The sequence below is a fragment of the Panthera onca genome, chromosome C2 (assembly GCF_046562875.1).
Source record: "Panthera onca isolate mPanOnc1 chromosome C2, mPanOnc1 haplotype 2, whole genome shotgun sequence".
NCBI classification, from domain to species: Eukaryota; Metazoa; Chordata; class Mammalia; order Carnivora; family Felidae; genus Panthera; species Panthera onca.
In genome coordinates, this window is record NC_138347.1 from 15348275 (window position 1) to 15366243 (window position 17969).

The window sequence follows — 17969 nt, forward strand, 5'->3', positions numbered from 1 at the left end:
AAATATCAAGTTGTGCATGACTGAACAGAGGGATGTTTGTCCTAATGAAATAGCAATTATTTTGCCATTTGTCAGCACACCAGAAAAGTCCAGTCCTATTCAAAACTGACCAAGTGCACTAAAAGATTTTCAAGGACTTCTCTGAGTTCTTCATGATTGCCCTGAGATCCTGGACTAACCCCCCTACACTTTCCTTTTCTCCCGGTGCAATTTGACTTCTCCTCAGCAGACCCCGTTCTAAGATTCTGAGATTTCTCTCATAGATATGTGTCCTTGGATTAGCTTTGACATCAACATATACCTCAGGGTGTGTCTGGACTTGACAAGATGAAATAAGGTCTGAGTACACACCCTCCTCTGTGATGCTGCTCTAATGTTTTCTCTATGGGATGCAGAAATTTACCTCTCAAGTGAAGAGCATCTTTATTGCCCTCTGTATTGGAGATGGTTGAGGTGAGACAAAGTCAGAAAAGAAAAGAATGGGAGGGCACATAGTACAAGAGAAGAATGCCCAGCCAAGAGCAAGGGAGAAATCCTACTTTGGGCTCCATCCCTGCTTGTCTCTACAAACCCTCTCCTGGGCTGTTCAATCTACTTCCCTGTTAACAGATGACTCTGATCCAGAAGGATGAGAACCAGAGAGGCAGTATGCCATGAGGTTTAACACTACTCAGCCTCCAAAGCAAGGCTGAGTCTAGGGTATGGCAAGCAGCAAAGAAGTTCCCTGGGAATGTGATTCAAGGAGGCACTCACTCTCAGGTTTGAGCCCCGCACTTACACGAGACTTCAAGGGAGTGCTGCCTTAAATTTTGTGCCCTAGGGAAACTCTCTTACTTCACCCTAATCCTGGTGTGGTTGCTTGGGTTTAAATCCCAGCTCTACTAACATTTGTGAGCAGTATAACCCACACAATGAAGTTGAGTTACTTAACTTCATTAACTACCTGAAGTTAAGAGTTACTTAAACTCTTGTGTCTCAATATTCTCTTCTGTAAAATGGGAATGACACCTTCTATCTCATAGCATTATTGTGAGGATAAAAAGTGAGGTTGTTAAGAACAGCACAGAAACATAGTAAGAATCTGAGATATTAGCTCTTCTCTTACCATTCGGATAGACTACTAATAATAGCCTCATTCAGTTTACTGAGTATGATGCCAGGAATTGAAACCCAGCAACAACAACAACAACAACAAAGAAATCACAAATAGGCATGAAATGAAATACTCTTTCTGACAGCCACAGAAATCTGACATACTGTGCCTAAAGGAATAACATCACCCAGCCTCTGCTCTCCCTGCAGCAATCATCGCTAGGTCTTGAATCACTATCCTGATCACCTTGATCTTTAACAAGAAAACAGCTGGTTTCCTTTCATCTCGTACCAGTGCAAGGAAAGGCATGAGGCCTCATGAAAGCTCAGGATCAAACACTCAGAGCACCCCAAGCATCTTTTTGCTTGTATAAGAAAGTAAAATTTCCAAGCTACAGTTAGGCATGTTTAAAGAAATAATGAACTCCAAGATGAGGGACCACAATGAAAGCAAGAAAGCATTTTATGATCATTTACTCCAAAGAGCAAATTCCCCATTCTCAGGCTACACAGTTGGGGGTTGAAGGGAGAGGTGCATCATGGGTTGAAAACTTTTGTCACCATTGTGCTCATCTTTTTTGTCTCCTGAGTCACAACGCCATATGCCGCCCTTGCCAGAACACAGGTACCTGCAGAGATGGGATAGGGAGCGACCTGGAGCCATGTCCCAGCCTGTTGAAAGATTGCATGGAAGGAATTCTGAGACAGCCCAAAACATGCAAACATGATAGAACGCAGGTGTTTCTTTCAAAGAGTGCCTAACTCAACGAAATTTTGCAGGCATCGGTTTTTAGTAAAGCACGTGGTCCTAAAACTTCCCTGGGTCCTTTCGTTTAGTAACTATCACTTTTTAAAGGATTTCCAAACTATAATCAGAAACCATGTAAAGGAGCAAGTCAGCAGGTTGAATTTATGGGGTGAAGATGAAATTTGTCACAGGAGGTAAACTTTCCAAGCAGAGGGGTGGTTGTGTGTGCACTAATCCCTGATAACTTCACACATCATTTAGAATCAGTAAGCCTTGCAGACAAGTTATTCAGGCTAACCACCCTTCGGTGTTTCAGGCCGACTGGAGAGAGGAAGAATTAAAGGGCATTTTAAACCTGGGAGAGTGTGTCACAGTGTCACCTCTCGAGGCATTTGCTAAGCAAATATATTAGGAGATTACAAATCCCCACCCAGCAAGAGGTACTGAGACTCCATCATACAAGTAAAATTAACTGGGCACTACAGGGAACTGTCTCCCCCCAAACTGGAAGATATGGATTTTACTATTTACTATACAAATTCGACACAGTGGAGAAACGACAGACTTCCTTTGAAGCTTTCACGTGTCTGGCATAAAACCTACACTCATCGGCAGAATCTTCAGGGTCTCCAGTGCTCTGGTCGCTGACCTCCTATGCCATCCCTCTCATCTCCTGCCCCAATCCCAGCACCTGCTGAACCTACTGGGGCTCCCTGAACTTGGCAATATGCTCCCACCAAATTCTCTTGCCTCTGATTGAAAGGTCTCCTCTGGGCCACCCTTTATGTCTCAACTCAAGCACTAGCTTCTCTATGCTGACCTTGACTCATAAATTTTGGCTCTTTGGCTCCATCACAGTCATTAGATCGTCACATTTATTTACATGTCTATCTCCAAGCTGTGCTTTTCCAGTCTTGTTTCCCTAGTTCTTGCATAAGACGGGGCATAGAATGAACACCCAATAAGTAGATGCCAGACAAGTGAGTGAGCTAATAAATGAATGAATGAACAGGCAAAGGAACTGAATGCACAAGACCTATAAGCAGGTACTGTAGGACAGACACGGGATATGAATATCATATCCAGAAACAATTCATTGAGGCAAAAAACAGGGTCATCTAGACTTGTCTACCAGGCCCATAGGTTCTGGTGAAGAAGTGGAGGCAGGGGTCTGAGGAATAGGCCAGCCTATTTAACTCTGGCACTGGGGACACAGACCTTGAGATTTAATTGCAATTTGCTGTCTATGTGAACTTAGTCATTGAGACTCTTTATTCTAGGTTCCTCTTCTATAAAATGCAGATAAAAATTCTATGTGTTTGTGGGGATTACATATATGTACAGCCTAGCAAAATGTGTGGCATGTAATGGTTGCTCAATAAAGGGTAGCTGCCATAAATGGAAGGTTCCCTTAAAAATGTCTATCAGGTAAAGCAGTTGTCAGGAAGAAATGAGGCATTGCACATAAAACATTAAATATTTTGCCTGGCTTATGTAAGTACTGAATGCTTACACGTTGTAATGCTTACATGTAATGTAACATGCTTACATGTAATCAGTATTGTTCTTATTGGTGTCAACATTATTATTGTTGGAGTCCAAGATGAAGTAGCAGCATTTGCAAAACGGAGGACAGGACCTAGCAGTGGAAAATCAGGAGTCCCATGGAAAGAGACATGGCACAGGGAGCCAACTGCAATGATGCCAGGGAATGAGGGAAACTTTCGATGATAGAGCATGTATATGATTGTTCAAGAGGGACCCAAAACATTAGGTAATCATCACCCAGGTTGAGCTACCAAAAAACCCTAGCAAACCACATCTCAGGTCAGTCATTGAAATGGTAGCTGAATGTGGGGGCTGAGGAAGCCAAAGGACTTCCTGTCTGTGGTCAGGAGTTACTCTGGACCCAGAGTAAGTTCCAGCTGGCCGTGGGGCAATCAGTGGGAGCAGGTGCAGCAGAAGCAAGCACACTGAGGCATCTTGGAAGAAGAGGGTCTGTAATTGCAGGTGCTGGGAGGGGCATTGAAATACGGGCACAGTGAAGTGAATTATATATTTTAGGTTATGTCAGTGGTACTTAACTATTTTCTGGGTTACAGACCCTATATGAAAACTGACTTAAACCATGGCTGCATTGTTCCCACAAAAGGCATAAATATTCATCTGCAGTCTCAGAGGCCTTACAACTACCCTAGTTGGCCTGAAACCCACGTTAAGAGTACCTGAATTGGGAACTGAAAATAGAATTTGGTTGAAAGTGGGTTCCAACATGGTGAACAGCAAAAGTATAAATGAAGCATAAAGAGTTGACCTTCTGTTGGGGTCAGAAGGAGCGGTCCCATGTAAAAGTGGTGAGAAATGAGGTTAAGTAAATATGGAAAGACGATCGATTAAAATTGCCTGCTGAGCTAAGAAAACCCAATCTGATTGATAATTGATGAGAAGTCACTGTTCTTGAGGCACAAAAATGTGATATTTCAAACAGTTTATCTCGGTAGCCTTGTGTAAGTTTGATTAAAGCAGATAAACCCACAAAGATTATTGAAGAATTACAGATATCTTGGTTTGGAAGTGGTCCACACTCATAGAGAGCTAAAAGGGGGAAAAAAATGCACAAGGGAGATATCTAAGTATTTCTTGAGTACAACCCTGACTTCTCCCTTCGGTCTAAATTCATGTAGCTACTTCTCTATTGGAAAACATCCATCTGCATATCCTACTGACACCCCCACATCAACAAATTCCCAAATAGAATCTGTCATGTTATCTATTAAAGCTATTATTGCTACAAAAGCCCAATGTCAATAAATGACAATGTTAACTGGGATGTCAAACAAACACAACTAGTGGGACAGCAAAACCAATTTAGTGTTGCTCCTATCATCCACTTAAAATTATTCAGTGAAAATAGGATGTTCCGTGATTTTTGTGTTTACTTAAGGCAGTGACAGTCCGAGGGTCCCTTTAAGTCGATCTTCAACTTCGGAACTCGAATTCGAATTTCTATTCTAATATTACTCAGAAGTCCAATGTGATTTAACATCAAATTTCTCCTCCCTTTGAGCTCAAGTCTTCTGGGAGACTAGGGGAGAGGAGACGTGTGGTTGGTTTCTCCTCTTTCTCCTTTCCTCACTTACTTCCTTGCCATACCCTTAGCTGTTGCACGTCCTACCAGGCTCAAAAAGAGTGAGAACACTTTTGCTTGACAGGACTGTTCTGTACTCTCTGGATCCAGCCAATAGTCTAAGCTCATGTCCCCAGGTGCGCCTGGGGAATTTTTAAGCCTAACTCTTTTCCTTGAAGAATTTTCTTCGACTGTTTATGATTTCCAGGTGGGCAGTCTCTCCTGATGTTTCTTTGACCCAAATAATGGGTCTTTTTCAGATGGAAGCATATCATGCTTCTTCAGCCCTGTAATACACAGTGGTACACCTCTTGCTTTTTTCTGTTGAAACCTCTTCACCCTTCTCAACAGTCTTATTGACTATACTCCCACCAAGGCACTCTAGATTCAAGTCTAGCACCCAGGAAACACCCAATCACCCTTCCTTGGGTATCCTGGGAGTACCCCTGATCATGATGCAGTATTTCCTGACCACCTCAATTCGTCAGATATTCTGTAGTCCTCTTTTGTCACCTAGGAGCCACACCACTGCCCATACTCTACCTTGACTTCCTCATGTTTGAGTCAGCCATTGGTCTTCTGCTTTTCCAATTGCAGCCAACTTGTTTCAGATTTCCCTGAATGGCCCCTTGAAATCCTACTTACCAGGATCCAAAAATGGCATCCTGAAGGCAGAAGAGCACAACTCACAGAGAAACAGCAGCTCTTTCTGGATAAATCTCTCCAGCAACTGCCTCTTTCATGCATGTGACCCCTTTTATAAATCCTTGACCTCATGGTCAGGTCCAAAACTTCTAAGACAATCTCTGAGGGACACTTCCTTTGTACATATGCATAGGGAACTTGGTAGTGCTTATCTACGCACTCTGGCATCCTGATAGCTATCACATTGGTAACTGGGCTGAAACATTATAGTAAAATAGAGCTTGTCACTCAAACCAGAATTCTGCAGGTTGTCTAAACTTCTCCATCCACCTCAGCACACTTATCTAATTAAGTCCTGTTAACTTTCTATCCTAAATGTTTAGCAACATTCCTTGCCCTCTGCCCTCATCATTTTTCACCTGGTTTATTAAAATGACCTCTCACTGAGCCTCATTTCTTGATACTCAACGCTTTTATAAGTGTTGTCATGTATAGAGTGACATAATGTGTAGTAGGTATTCTACCCTCTACAAACATAAACTTGATTCTAGTTTCCTGCATTTACCATGCTTTTCTCACACGGTGAGACAGATGAACCTCTCTTTTCCTGACCAAAACCTGCCTTATAACACCCCTTTTGTCATATGCCTTTCAGCCTAGAAAGCACTGCCTCCCATTGTTTATTTGGACTAACTCTTATTGAGAACCCATTTTCTCCAGTGAGCCTCTCCCGAACCTCTATTTAGGGATGGTCCTCAACTCGACTCCATAGCTGCTTTACATCTCTACGTGAGCGCTTAACGTGCTTCATTCAGACACTGTAAGATCTTTCCCTTGGACGAGGGCAAAGTCAATTTATCTTTGTGTCCTCAGAGCACTGTGCCTGCACATGGCAGGCATTTAAAAGATGCTTATTGAATTGAACTCAGGAAGTTAAAATCCACCAAACTCTTAATAAATTTTGCTGAGCTAATACTTAATTTTAAACTATATAAATAGTCCCCCATTGATCTGGTCCAAAATAAATTTACTATACAGGAGTGAAAATTATTTCCAAATGCCAACCTAAATGGGCTATCACTGAAAATATGGGCAGCTTTCTGCCCCTGTTTTGCTATGAAGTTGTAATTTATTTGTTCTATTTTGACTAAATGAAGATTATTAATTTAAATATATAAATGAGATAATTAAATTTAAGCTCTTAAAAATCCAACAGTAGAAGATAAAATTCTCCACTGAGTCACCTATATTTGTCTTGATATTTATTCAGACTTCTACTTAATAGGTCAGTATTGTTTGTTTTTTTACATGGGATCCAGGTGAAAAATTACAGAATTAAAAAAAAATCAAAGCCCCTCGAGAAGCAAAGCTCTGACATGTTTAATCCTGCTGTGTTTCCACTGAGTAACACTCCCCAATATTGCATGCCATTTGACTTTGATTGCCAGGAAAAGCTGTCCCTTGGATTAATTAGATGACATCGGATCTGGCAGTCAACTCACTCAAATCTCTAGACTTTGGAAAAGGTTGCATATATAGTTGTCATTCTACACCTATTGAAAAGCTCCTGCAATCCAACCTATTCTTCAGCACCACCACCTAGTTTCGCACTGTGTAAATAAAAACCATTTACCCCAATACCCCTTCACATTGAAGACATTTAGAGATAAAGAAAGAGTGGATTTTTCAGGTCTGTCCCTCAATCCCTGTACAACTCTAGACAGAGAAATGAGATCAGTTCCCAGATGTTCATAGTTTACAGTTTTTATCAATTATATATACTTATATAGAACTAAGGTGCTAAGATACCTATCTTTGAAATTGGCAGTGTCCAGATGAATAATCACCTGTTGGAAATGAAGAAAGGGGTGTTCGAATAGAATGGAAGGTTTTGCCAAATTCTCCTTAGTTTATGTGATTCTAAATAACATTGGTATTTGTAAGATAGCTTTCAGAGACTCATGTTAATTACCTGGCTTCTCCCATTCGGCCTCTGATGTCCTCGTTCTGCATCACAGGGACTGAAGAATTTGCTTTCTATACCACAGTTTGTATGTATGTGTACATGTGTATGTGCTCACATGCATATGGATGTGTTTAACTTACTTAAGGGAATGTCATATGTGTGGTGGTGGTGTGTGTGTGTGTATGTGTTTCGTGGGTGTGTGTCTATATATCTCATTCAGCAATTTCCTTTTCTAATCAATGTTGTGTTGAAATATATCTAATTTGATTCATATTTATTACTTTTCCAGTTTATTCCTTTTCATTGAAATCTACTATTCTATCATTCATTCATTCAACAAATATCTACTGAATACCTAGCATGTGGCAGACATTATTCTAGCACCAAGAATGCAATAGTGGGGAAATCAGACATATATAAAAGGAAATATAGTACTTAAAATGACAAGGAGTATCAGAAAAGCGAGATTCAGTAGTGGGTACAGTGTGCAGGGGTCTTTGAAGGAAAAAAAATGGGTATTGCTATATTACATAGGGTAGTTAGAAAGCATCTCAGAGTTCATGTGAAACTTGAATAAAGCCTTGAAAGAAAAGAGGTAATACGACGTGAAAATATTAAGAGACTAAAGAATCCAAGTAGAGGAACAGATCATTTAGGGTAGTTAGAAAGCATCTCAGAGTTCATGTGAAACTTGAATAAAGCCTTGAAAGAAAAGAGGTAATACGACGTGAAAATATTAAGAGACTAAAGAATCCAAGTAGAGGAACAGATCATTTACTGAATGTACAGTTGACTTTTGAACAGCATGGATTTGATCTGTGAGGGTCCATTTATATATGGATTTTTTAAAATATGAATACAGTACTGTGAATATATTTTCTCCTCCTTATGATTTTCTTAAAAACATTTCCCTTCTTTTGCTTCCTTTATATAAGAATATACTACATAAACATATAACATACAAAATCTGTGTTACTCTGTTTATGTTACTGGTAAGGCTTCAGGTCAACACTAGGCTATTAATAGTTAAGTTTTGGGGGAGTCAAAAGTTAGATGCATTGTTCAAGGGTCACCTGTACTTTAGGGCACTTATCCATTCCTTTATGAATGGATATTTTGAATACCTCTCTTTTCTTTTATTCTTGGCATATAGAAACAATGCTATGATGAACACCTAATAGTCTTTTATGAACAAATGCACAATTTGCTCTAAAGCAGCACTGTCCAGTAGAAATATAATGTGAGTCACATAGAAACTCCCCTGCTCAACAGCATTCAATGGCTCCCCATTGCTCGTTAAGTATATACTCATCAACCTGAGCCCAGACTCTCTTTCTAGCCTCATCTTCTATTGCCACCATATCAACCAGCCAGATTGAGCTACTTAGTATTCTTTTTTTTTTTTATTTTTTTTTAACGTTTATTTATTTTTGAGACAGAGAGAGACAGAGCATGAACGGGGGAGGGGCAGAGAGAGAGGGAGACACAGAATCGGAAGCAGGCTCCAGGCTCTGAGCCATCAGCCCAGAGCCCGACGCGGGGCTTGAACTCACGGACTCACAGACCGTGAGATCATGACCTGAGCTGAAGTTGGATGCTTAACCGACTGAGCCACCCAGGCGCCCCTAATTAAAAAATTAAAAGCAAACAGCTGAAATTAGCTTTAATAAGGTATTTAATTTAATGTGGTATATCCAAAATATTATCACTTCAACATGTACTCAATATAAAATTATTAATTTATATTATTATTACTATTAAGTCTTTTAAATCCAGTCTCTATTTTAAACTTACAGCACTCAGTTTGGGCTACCCACATTTCAAGTGCTCAATAAATCTTGGTGACTATATATATATATATATATATATATATATATATATAATGTTTCCTTAGTATCGCACCCAACCAGGTTAACTAGGGAACAATATGAAATCAACGTATGTGGGATCCATGTTTTTATCTTGATAGTCACAGAACATATTGGTTAACTATAATAATAAGTATCTACCCAACAAAGACAATGATAAAATTCATGTGACCAGGGTAATTTGAGTAAATCAAGACCAAATGACTTGATTTCCAGGTTTTCTTGATCACATTATCTAGACAGTTAAACAAGTGCCCTATTCCCACCCACTTTACAGCCACTGGGTCTCAGATTTGTGTTCCTGCCCGTTTAGTTGATTTGCGAGTACAGAGCCAATTTATTCTATGTCAGAAAATGAGCCACCACATGAACCAGTGCCAAAGGAAAGCAGTTTATGAAAAAAGAAACTCCAGGTGCATATTCTAAGATAAATCTTTAGGAAATAAAAACTCGTTTCCCCAAAGTGCATGGAACAGATATAGTTAAAGTCAGCAGATTTAGAGTTGGAAATCAAATATTGGCAAGAAAAGCCATTATATTTTTAAATTATGCAGTGATCCATGCAAGCTGTTATTGCAAGATAATGGGTTATAAACAACACACATAATAGTTAAAATAATTATATATTGAACAGATAAGAATATGATAAATGCATCATTTCAGTTCCTGAAATAGCTGACATCCAAGGAAGTTATGTGGTCTAAAGGTTATGTTTATCATTTCTTCTTTTGCTTAATGTTTATTTTCTTCACCATCATTATGTATACTTCAGATTTGTTTTTAAATAGCTTTTCTGAGAACTGGCTTACAATTGTGGGTGACTAGGTGAAGCTCACATTGCTTAAATGGGAGATGAATTTCAGAAGTTTGTCATTGTATCGTATTCTGGGGACCTGAGTAAGATAGTAATTGTATAGTTAGCCCATCGGGGCTGCCTTTATACAATAAATACAGAGTAAGCCTCCTTTAATTAAAAACAAGTGAAATAACACCGCAATGAATTGTCCTCATTAACTCTTCTATTCAGGAGACATGTAGATGAATTTTTGAAATCCACACAATGCTTTCTCTGTTCTCTTGTCTCAATACTATCCATGCCCCTCCCACCAACTTACCTTTTTCTCTTGATCTTACTGTTAGTAATTCCACGAGAAAACGTTAGCAAAATGAAAGTTTGCTAAATGAATGAACGACCGTAATTAAGGAATCAAATACTTAAAGGAATAATTCCTTTCCTACACATTCACAGGCCAATAAGGAACTTCTAAATCTGAAAAGCCTTCAAAATTCGAAGAAAAATCTCTTAGACTGGATTGAGGTGCAAGCTCTGATTTGGGGGGTGTAAATAAACTAAATCTGTCTGCCTTGCAATCCAATCACCATAGGTACCCTAGCCTTAAGGAGGTCAAATGTCACTTCTTTGATAGGCACTTTGTGCAGTATGTCTATCCACATCTTCTGAGGAGAAGAGGGAAGGGGACAGGAGGATGGGGTGGGGCACAGATATTCGTTTCTCCTCATTAAAATCCTACAGACTTTCCTAGCTATCATGGCCAGTAGGAAGAAGATCCTAATTCCCAGGTCTTGCCACTTCCCCTCTACCTTTCCCCCAATACTTAAAAGTGTGCAACTTTTGGAATTGATCCTTACATCAACCGTTCAATCACAAATATTTTGGATGCCTATCAAATACAAGTGGTAAATTCAAAGAGAAGTAAAACGTTTCCTGCCATCAAGGAATTAACAATCGATTGAAGAAGGTAGCTAACATAATTAATACAATATACAATTACTATGTATAAATGCATAATAAATACATAGTTGATATAATATAAATAGTTAAGATAATAGTTAACATTGTTACCATAACACAAGACCTGATAAGGAGGTATTCCAGAGAGTTAACAAGGATCCCCCTATAAGAACACAGAGCATGTCTTTCCCTCTTAAAATATTTGCCTCCCATCACTCTCATTTTTCCCCCTTTCAATTTGAGCAGTAAGTTTTGGAACAACCCCTCTTCTAGTTGTAAAACTTCTGTAATGTGACTCAATAGCCATTTCAATATATGGCATTTATTTTTTACATACTACATTGCTAATGGAACCCAATCTTTGGGTGCTCAGGGCAAAAAGGGAGACTCTTTGCCAAAGGTTCATATTGGAAATGTGCTTGGTGATTCATTTAGCATATCTGATTATTCTTCAGGATTACCAGACTAGAAAGAGTGTGCTTATCAATGCATAAAAAAATTGATGGTGCTAAATACTGATATCAATCAATAAAATTATGACCAGAGTGTATGAATCAATTAACAAAACTACAGAAAGAATTGCCAAACATTGCCCTACTAATAATTCTATTTGAGATACAAATAAAAGGAGAGGTGACAATTTCCAGTTGTGTTCAGGCCTGCTGAGTATTGACACCTATTACTCAGCAATCAGTCTAACGCAACCATAGTTTAAAGCTAGAAGGTTCTGCCAATAAAATATAAATTCAGATTTTTTTTTTAACACAGATAACCAAAAGTCAGGAGTACTATTTTCCTTTGTTAGATTTGTGTGTTTGGCTCAGCAAGTAAATTACTTTCCATGACTTGGGGGCAAACCAATCCATATAAAGAAGGAAAGCATAATATTGCATATGAGTACATATATATAACAACTTTCCATTAACTATTTCTCATAATGTGTTAAGGTGATATGCTTTTAATACACGTATGTGTGCACACACACCCATCTGCACTTGAGTCTTGAATTCAAGAAAAAGACCAGTGTCATCTTGGTCCTATTACTTATGAGCTATGAGACTGGGCAAGTCACATCAACTCTGTCTCGATGACCTCAAAATTCCATGAGTCTGTGTCCTTATAGAAAGTGCTCTAAAAAGCGGAAGGAAGGTTGATCAACTACTTTTCCACTTGACCTTCACAACACCCCTCGGGGTCTTACCTCCATTTTACATAAGAAAACAAGGCTTCGCAAGGTTGGATAACCGGCCCAAGGTTATGAGATAGAACACAAGCTACACTCTTGCACTGCTAAGCTGAATGTTTCTATCTCTGTACTCAACTGCATCTCTAAGATTCCAGAATTTTAAGATGGCTAGATAAAGCTTTAATCTCTACCTAGTGGTATCACATGCCCCAAAACACTGGACTATACTTCTTTATGTATATGCTTTTATTTAGTAAATATATCTAATAACTTCGTGGAGTTCAAAACATTCAGCAAGATTCCTCAGAGTCCTCTGTTGTATAGCTCTGCTTCCTACCCCATGACAACCTGAAAATCACAGATGCCAGTGGCCCAGAGTTCTCTCTGCCCTGACAAATGAAGTGATCAGGATTATTATTGCATCTGACTTACTTTGGCCAGTGATGTAAAATGTGTCTATGTCCACCCTAGTTCCAATTCCTCTCATCTGCACTGACAAGATACTAAAGAATTGAAACTTCTAGATTGTAAATATAGTAACACATAACTTTTCTGAAGTTCAGTCTTTAACAGCTTCACCTATCTGGCAGAATGACTTTTTACTCCTGAAATGGCATCGTAGAAGGCATGTTAAAATTTAATGCAAATATGGCAAATTTCCCAATTCCCTCCTATTTCAGTTGGGAAAACTGAGATTAAGGAGTAGGCAGTTGGTCCTCTTCTGTGCCAAGTGTTTCTTCAGAATCAGAAAATATGGATAGGAATTCTTGCCTTGTTCCTTACCAGCTCTGTGTACCTCACACCCTCATGTCATTAAATGAGGCTAATAGTTCCTGATTCACACAAGAGGAAGAATGAAAAAAAAAATAGCATTTGTGAAAATGTCCAGTATATCTGCCATGGGATGGAGAGAGTATTTTCCAGAGTGAGGTATTTTGTAGCACATCCATATGCTGATTGGAATGATCAGAGAGTGACAAATCAATAACATTAGAAAGGGAAATGACAGAAGCAACGTCCTTGTGTAGATCAGAGAGTCTGGGGCATCCATTGGGCATGAGCACGGATAGTTCATCCTACTAGCAGGAGAACACAGGCAGACATGCTGGTAATGAATTGGGTGGATGTGGTGGTGGGAACTTGTTGCTTCTGCTTTCTCAGTAAGATAGAAAGCAAGGCCATCAGGTGAGGGTTTGGATGACAAGTCAGAATTTCTCTTGACAAGGAAAAAAATGGTGTCAGCCACACCCCCTATATTTGAAAATTCTTCAAGACTAGAACCATTTAATTAACAAGTCCTCATACATACCATTTACCAAGGTTACTCTAAAACAGTTGTTCTGCAATCATTATTGGGCGAGATATACCTGTGCTGAATCACGCAGGGGAGACATAGTCCCTGACTTCAAAGAAAATAGATTCAAATACGAAGATAGACATGAAGGCAAATAGGTGCTTTCCCCTGCGCTGAGTTGTATTCTAGAGGTATCTTTAAAGGCACAGAGGGGGACCCAAGGGCAATAGTGTTCTTCATCTGAGGTGCTTTAAAAGCCTTCTGAGAGAAAAGGAGGGGCCGTCTATACTTTAAAAAGTGAGTTGGAGTGTGGGAAGCAGCATGGTGGGGAAAGACATTCCATTATTTGGAGACTACTTGATGGCTGAGAATGAATTATGGTAGGAGACAAAATGGCTGGTGATGAGCAGAGACCAGTTCATAAAGGACTTTTTTTTTTCATTTTTTTCACGTTTATTTATTTTTGAGACAGAGAGAGACAGAGCATGAACAGGGGAGGGTCAGAGAGAGAGGAAGACACAGAATCTGAAATAGGCTCAAGGCTCTGAGCTGTCAGCACAGAGCCCGACGCGGGGCTCGAACTCATGGACCGCGAGATCATGACCTGAGCTGAAGTCGGACGCTTAACCGACTGAGCCACCCAGGCACTCCTATAAAGGACTTTTATAGGGTGCTAATGATTAGGAAGAATTCTGTAGGCCAGATATTCTCAAAATGTGCAGCAAATTCTCAAAGTGTGCAGCAAAATCACCTGAAGAAATTGCTGAAAACAAACAAAACCAGCAATTATTTCCCACATTCAACCTCCAGAAACTTAGGTGATTCCTACTTCAGTTTGAGAATGATTGCATGTTAGGTAACAAGATGGAGTTATATTATGTTGGCCATCCTCTATCCTCTGGGTATTGCATCATCCATCACTAACCAAGGATATGAGGTATCTACATGCTTTATATTGTACCATTATTCCTAAGTAAACTTTCATCAGTGTTCACAATATGGAAGACACTAAAAGAGACATTAGCCAAAATAAGTGTGGCCTCTTGCCCTCAAGATGTCAGATCTAAGTGAAGATATAACAGAGCAACACAGAGCAACAATGAACTCATGCTGAGGAATAGGAAGAAGTAGGAAGAAAAGAAGAAAGGCCTGGATCAAGCCTTTCTTTTTCTCTAATTTTCAGAGCTGCAGGGGAGTTGGGCCTATGAGGGAAGAATGTGGGGTTGCAGAGGAGTAGGGCAACCCTCTTCTTTATCCTTCCACCTTTTCTTCTTGGTCCTACGTGGGCCAACAAGCAAGTTCAGCCCACGGCCAGGGCTTTCGTTGTCTACGTGATTGAAAGTACAAACCAGTCATTTGAACATCAAGCTAATTACTACTTGAAAATAATATGTGAATGCTGACTCCCTTTGTGAGCAGCCTAGGAAGAAACACTCAAAGAAAAGGATGAAAATGTTCATTGGCTTTTATGTAAATTTGTGATCCTAAGATTTGCCTTGGAAAGTCAGGTTTTGACACTAATGACTTGAGCTGACCTTTTGGGTATAAATGTTAGAGATTTTTTACTCATTCCTTTTTTTTTTTTTATCGATTCCATGATAAATACAACTTTGAAGTTTATGGTGCATGATAAATAACAGTAAAGGCAATGTCTTTTAAGGGAGCCACATTCTTTTTCCTTCCTAAATATCCTGTCCTCTTTTAAAGTAAATATTCTGAACCAACAGAAAACAGGCTGTTAACAACATTATCTAATTACTCAAATGATGTAAGCTTACTCAAATAATAGAGTCAAGATTTATGACCCAAAAAAAGGATCTAATCAGAAAGTGACGGTGTGATTAAAATTCTTCTGAGAAAGGAATTGAAAAAGAAATATTTTTCTGAATCATTGTAGGCAATGAGTGTGGGAGTGTGGTCTCTGACAAATATTTTAAAAGACAATTCCAACCACGGCATGGGATTTAGTTTTAAAGAAACAATGAAGATTTGTGAATGTGACAAACTGTTGACCTAATTTCAAACCTCAACCAAGTTTGCCCCATTCAACAAGCTAACACATTTTCTTTTCATCTTGCTATTATCAGAAATGGAACCAGAGCATCTTTATACAAAGAAACACATCTAGCCAAGAATTGCAATTACCCTCACAGCCCTCACATTTTATCAACAAGATTTGCTAGCAAAACATTTTGAAAATAAAGACAATAAATGAAAGTCTCTCCGTGAAAGGTTACCTAAGCATTAAACAATTATTCATATGCAGAATATGTTAGTAGCAGCATATGTTTAGCTTGATAAAATTCATATTGCAAACTCCAGTGCATAATCTGTTGACTTACATAGGATCAAATTTATTAACAAAAACATGCATATGCTTTTTATTCATTCTATTTTTTATTGTTTTAGATATGAACTTCTAAGATTAATTATAACTTATGAAAGCTCAAATTCAATAATTTTCACTTTGACTATGGATGAGATTATTGGGTATTGGTGAAATCAAGGTATTTTCATCATTTTTGGATTGAGATGAAAAAAATTGAGGAATTGAAGATGAAAAAGCAGTAAAAGAAGATAGGAAGAGTCAAATAACAAAAACAAAAAAATATGGGGCACTTGTGTGGCTCAGTCGGTTAAGCATCCAACTTTGGCTCAGGTCATGGTCTCATAATTTGTGAGCTCGAGCCCTGCATCAGGCTCTGTGCAGACAGCAGAGCCTGAAGACTGCTTCAGATTCTGTGTCTCTTTCTCCTCTACTCATCCCTCACTCATGCTCTATCTCTCTCTTTCTCAGAAATAAATGAACATTAAATTTAAAAAAAAAAATAGCAAAATCTTTAGAATGGGACAGCCAAGTTAAGTTTGGCTTCCCCATTAACTAATGATCTTACCTTGACCTCTCTGAGACTCATTTTCCTATCAATAAAGAAAGGAGACTGGGACACCTGGGTGGCTCAGTCGGTTGAGTATCCGACTTCAGCTCAGGTCATGATCTTGCGGTCTGTGAGTTCAAGCGGTCTGACAGCTCAGAGAGGAGATAAAAAACACCTGCCTTGAAGGCTTTTAATTATGATTAAATGAGATGATATGTAATGTGATACACAGTCAGTATTCTGGGTCCCATCTTTCTATCTTCTATGACATTATGGGAAGTTTCCATGTTGTCTTGAAGATATTATCATTGTTAACATGAAAGTCAAATAAATAGTAGCAAACATGCCAACTTGAAATAAAGTTTTAGTAAATTCTGTATTCATATATCATAATATATAATACAGGTCAGGATCCACAGATGTATAGCCTAGTATGCAGACTTCTGTGCAAGTTTATTTACTGAGAGAACACCCAGGAGAAGCCAGTCATGGAATGAGGGAAGTTCAGTAGGACAGAGAAAGTCACTAGGAGAGATCTAGCCTCAGCCTTACCCCATCAGGGGACTTTGGAACATGTATTTTATCCCAACATGCATGGGCCCCCTACGAAGCTAACATAGCCCCAAATTACTCATTCATTGGCTACTCCCCCCTGGGAGTTTGGGGCATAGCCCCCGGGCATCTCAAAGCTAGCAGGCTCCTGTAGGCCAACGGAAGCCAACCCTCCCTGTAGCAAGTCACTAGTCTGGTAAATCGAAATCAGGTGTGGCACCAACCAAAACTGTCGCAGGTAGAGGAGGAAGACCGATTTCAGTCACACAGATTTTATTCTAAATGATGCACTCCAGCACAGGGCGTTCCCAGCTTAAACAAGACCGCGAGGACAATTCAGTCATTCAAGACCAAATGTGAGAACCATTACTCACTTTTAAGAAAGGTTTACTATAGGAATCTTTGAACAGGAAGTATTCTTAGAACACCCCACATCGAATTTGACTTACATGTATTTGATTGATCTAATTTTAGGAATTGGTCTTCCCAAGATCTGCTCCAGAGCTAGATTCTTGTGAACCCATCAAGTGCCTAGAGTGACTTGCAGTGATACTATGGGACACTGTATTTTACTAATTCAGAAATTAGGACACCTTATGTTACCTATATCAAATCATCAAGTTGTACACCTTAAATACAGACAATTCTTAATTGTCATTATGGTTCAAAAAAGCTTTCAAAATAAACAAAATATATTGAAAATATGACCTGGAAACACCTTTCTTAGTTATGTATGCAACTTTCAAGAAAAGTAAAGAAATTAGGATGGTTTGACTGATACCATGAAGCTATTTATTTGGGGGGGAGGGGGGGAGTTCAACGCTGGAATTATCCCGGAATTAGGATGACCACCCCTCAGTTT

At 39.1% G+C, this 17969-nt stretch overlaps 1 protein-coding gene across 6 annotated transcripts in view; it reads left to right on the plus strand.

Annotated features, from left to right (window-relative positions):
• Nucleotides 1–17969, plus strand: part of GRIK1 (glutamate ionotropic receptor kainate type subunit 1) — a 368154-nt gene that overhangs the window by 272188 nt on the left and 77997 nt on the right. The gene's annotated exons all lie outside the window — the stretch shown is intronic.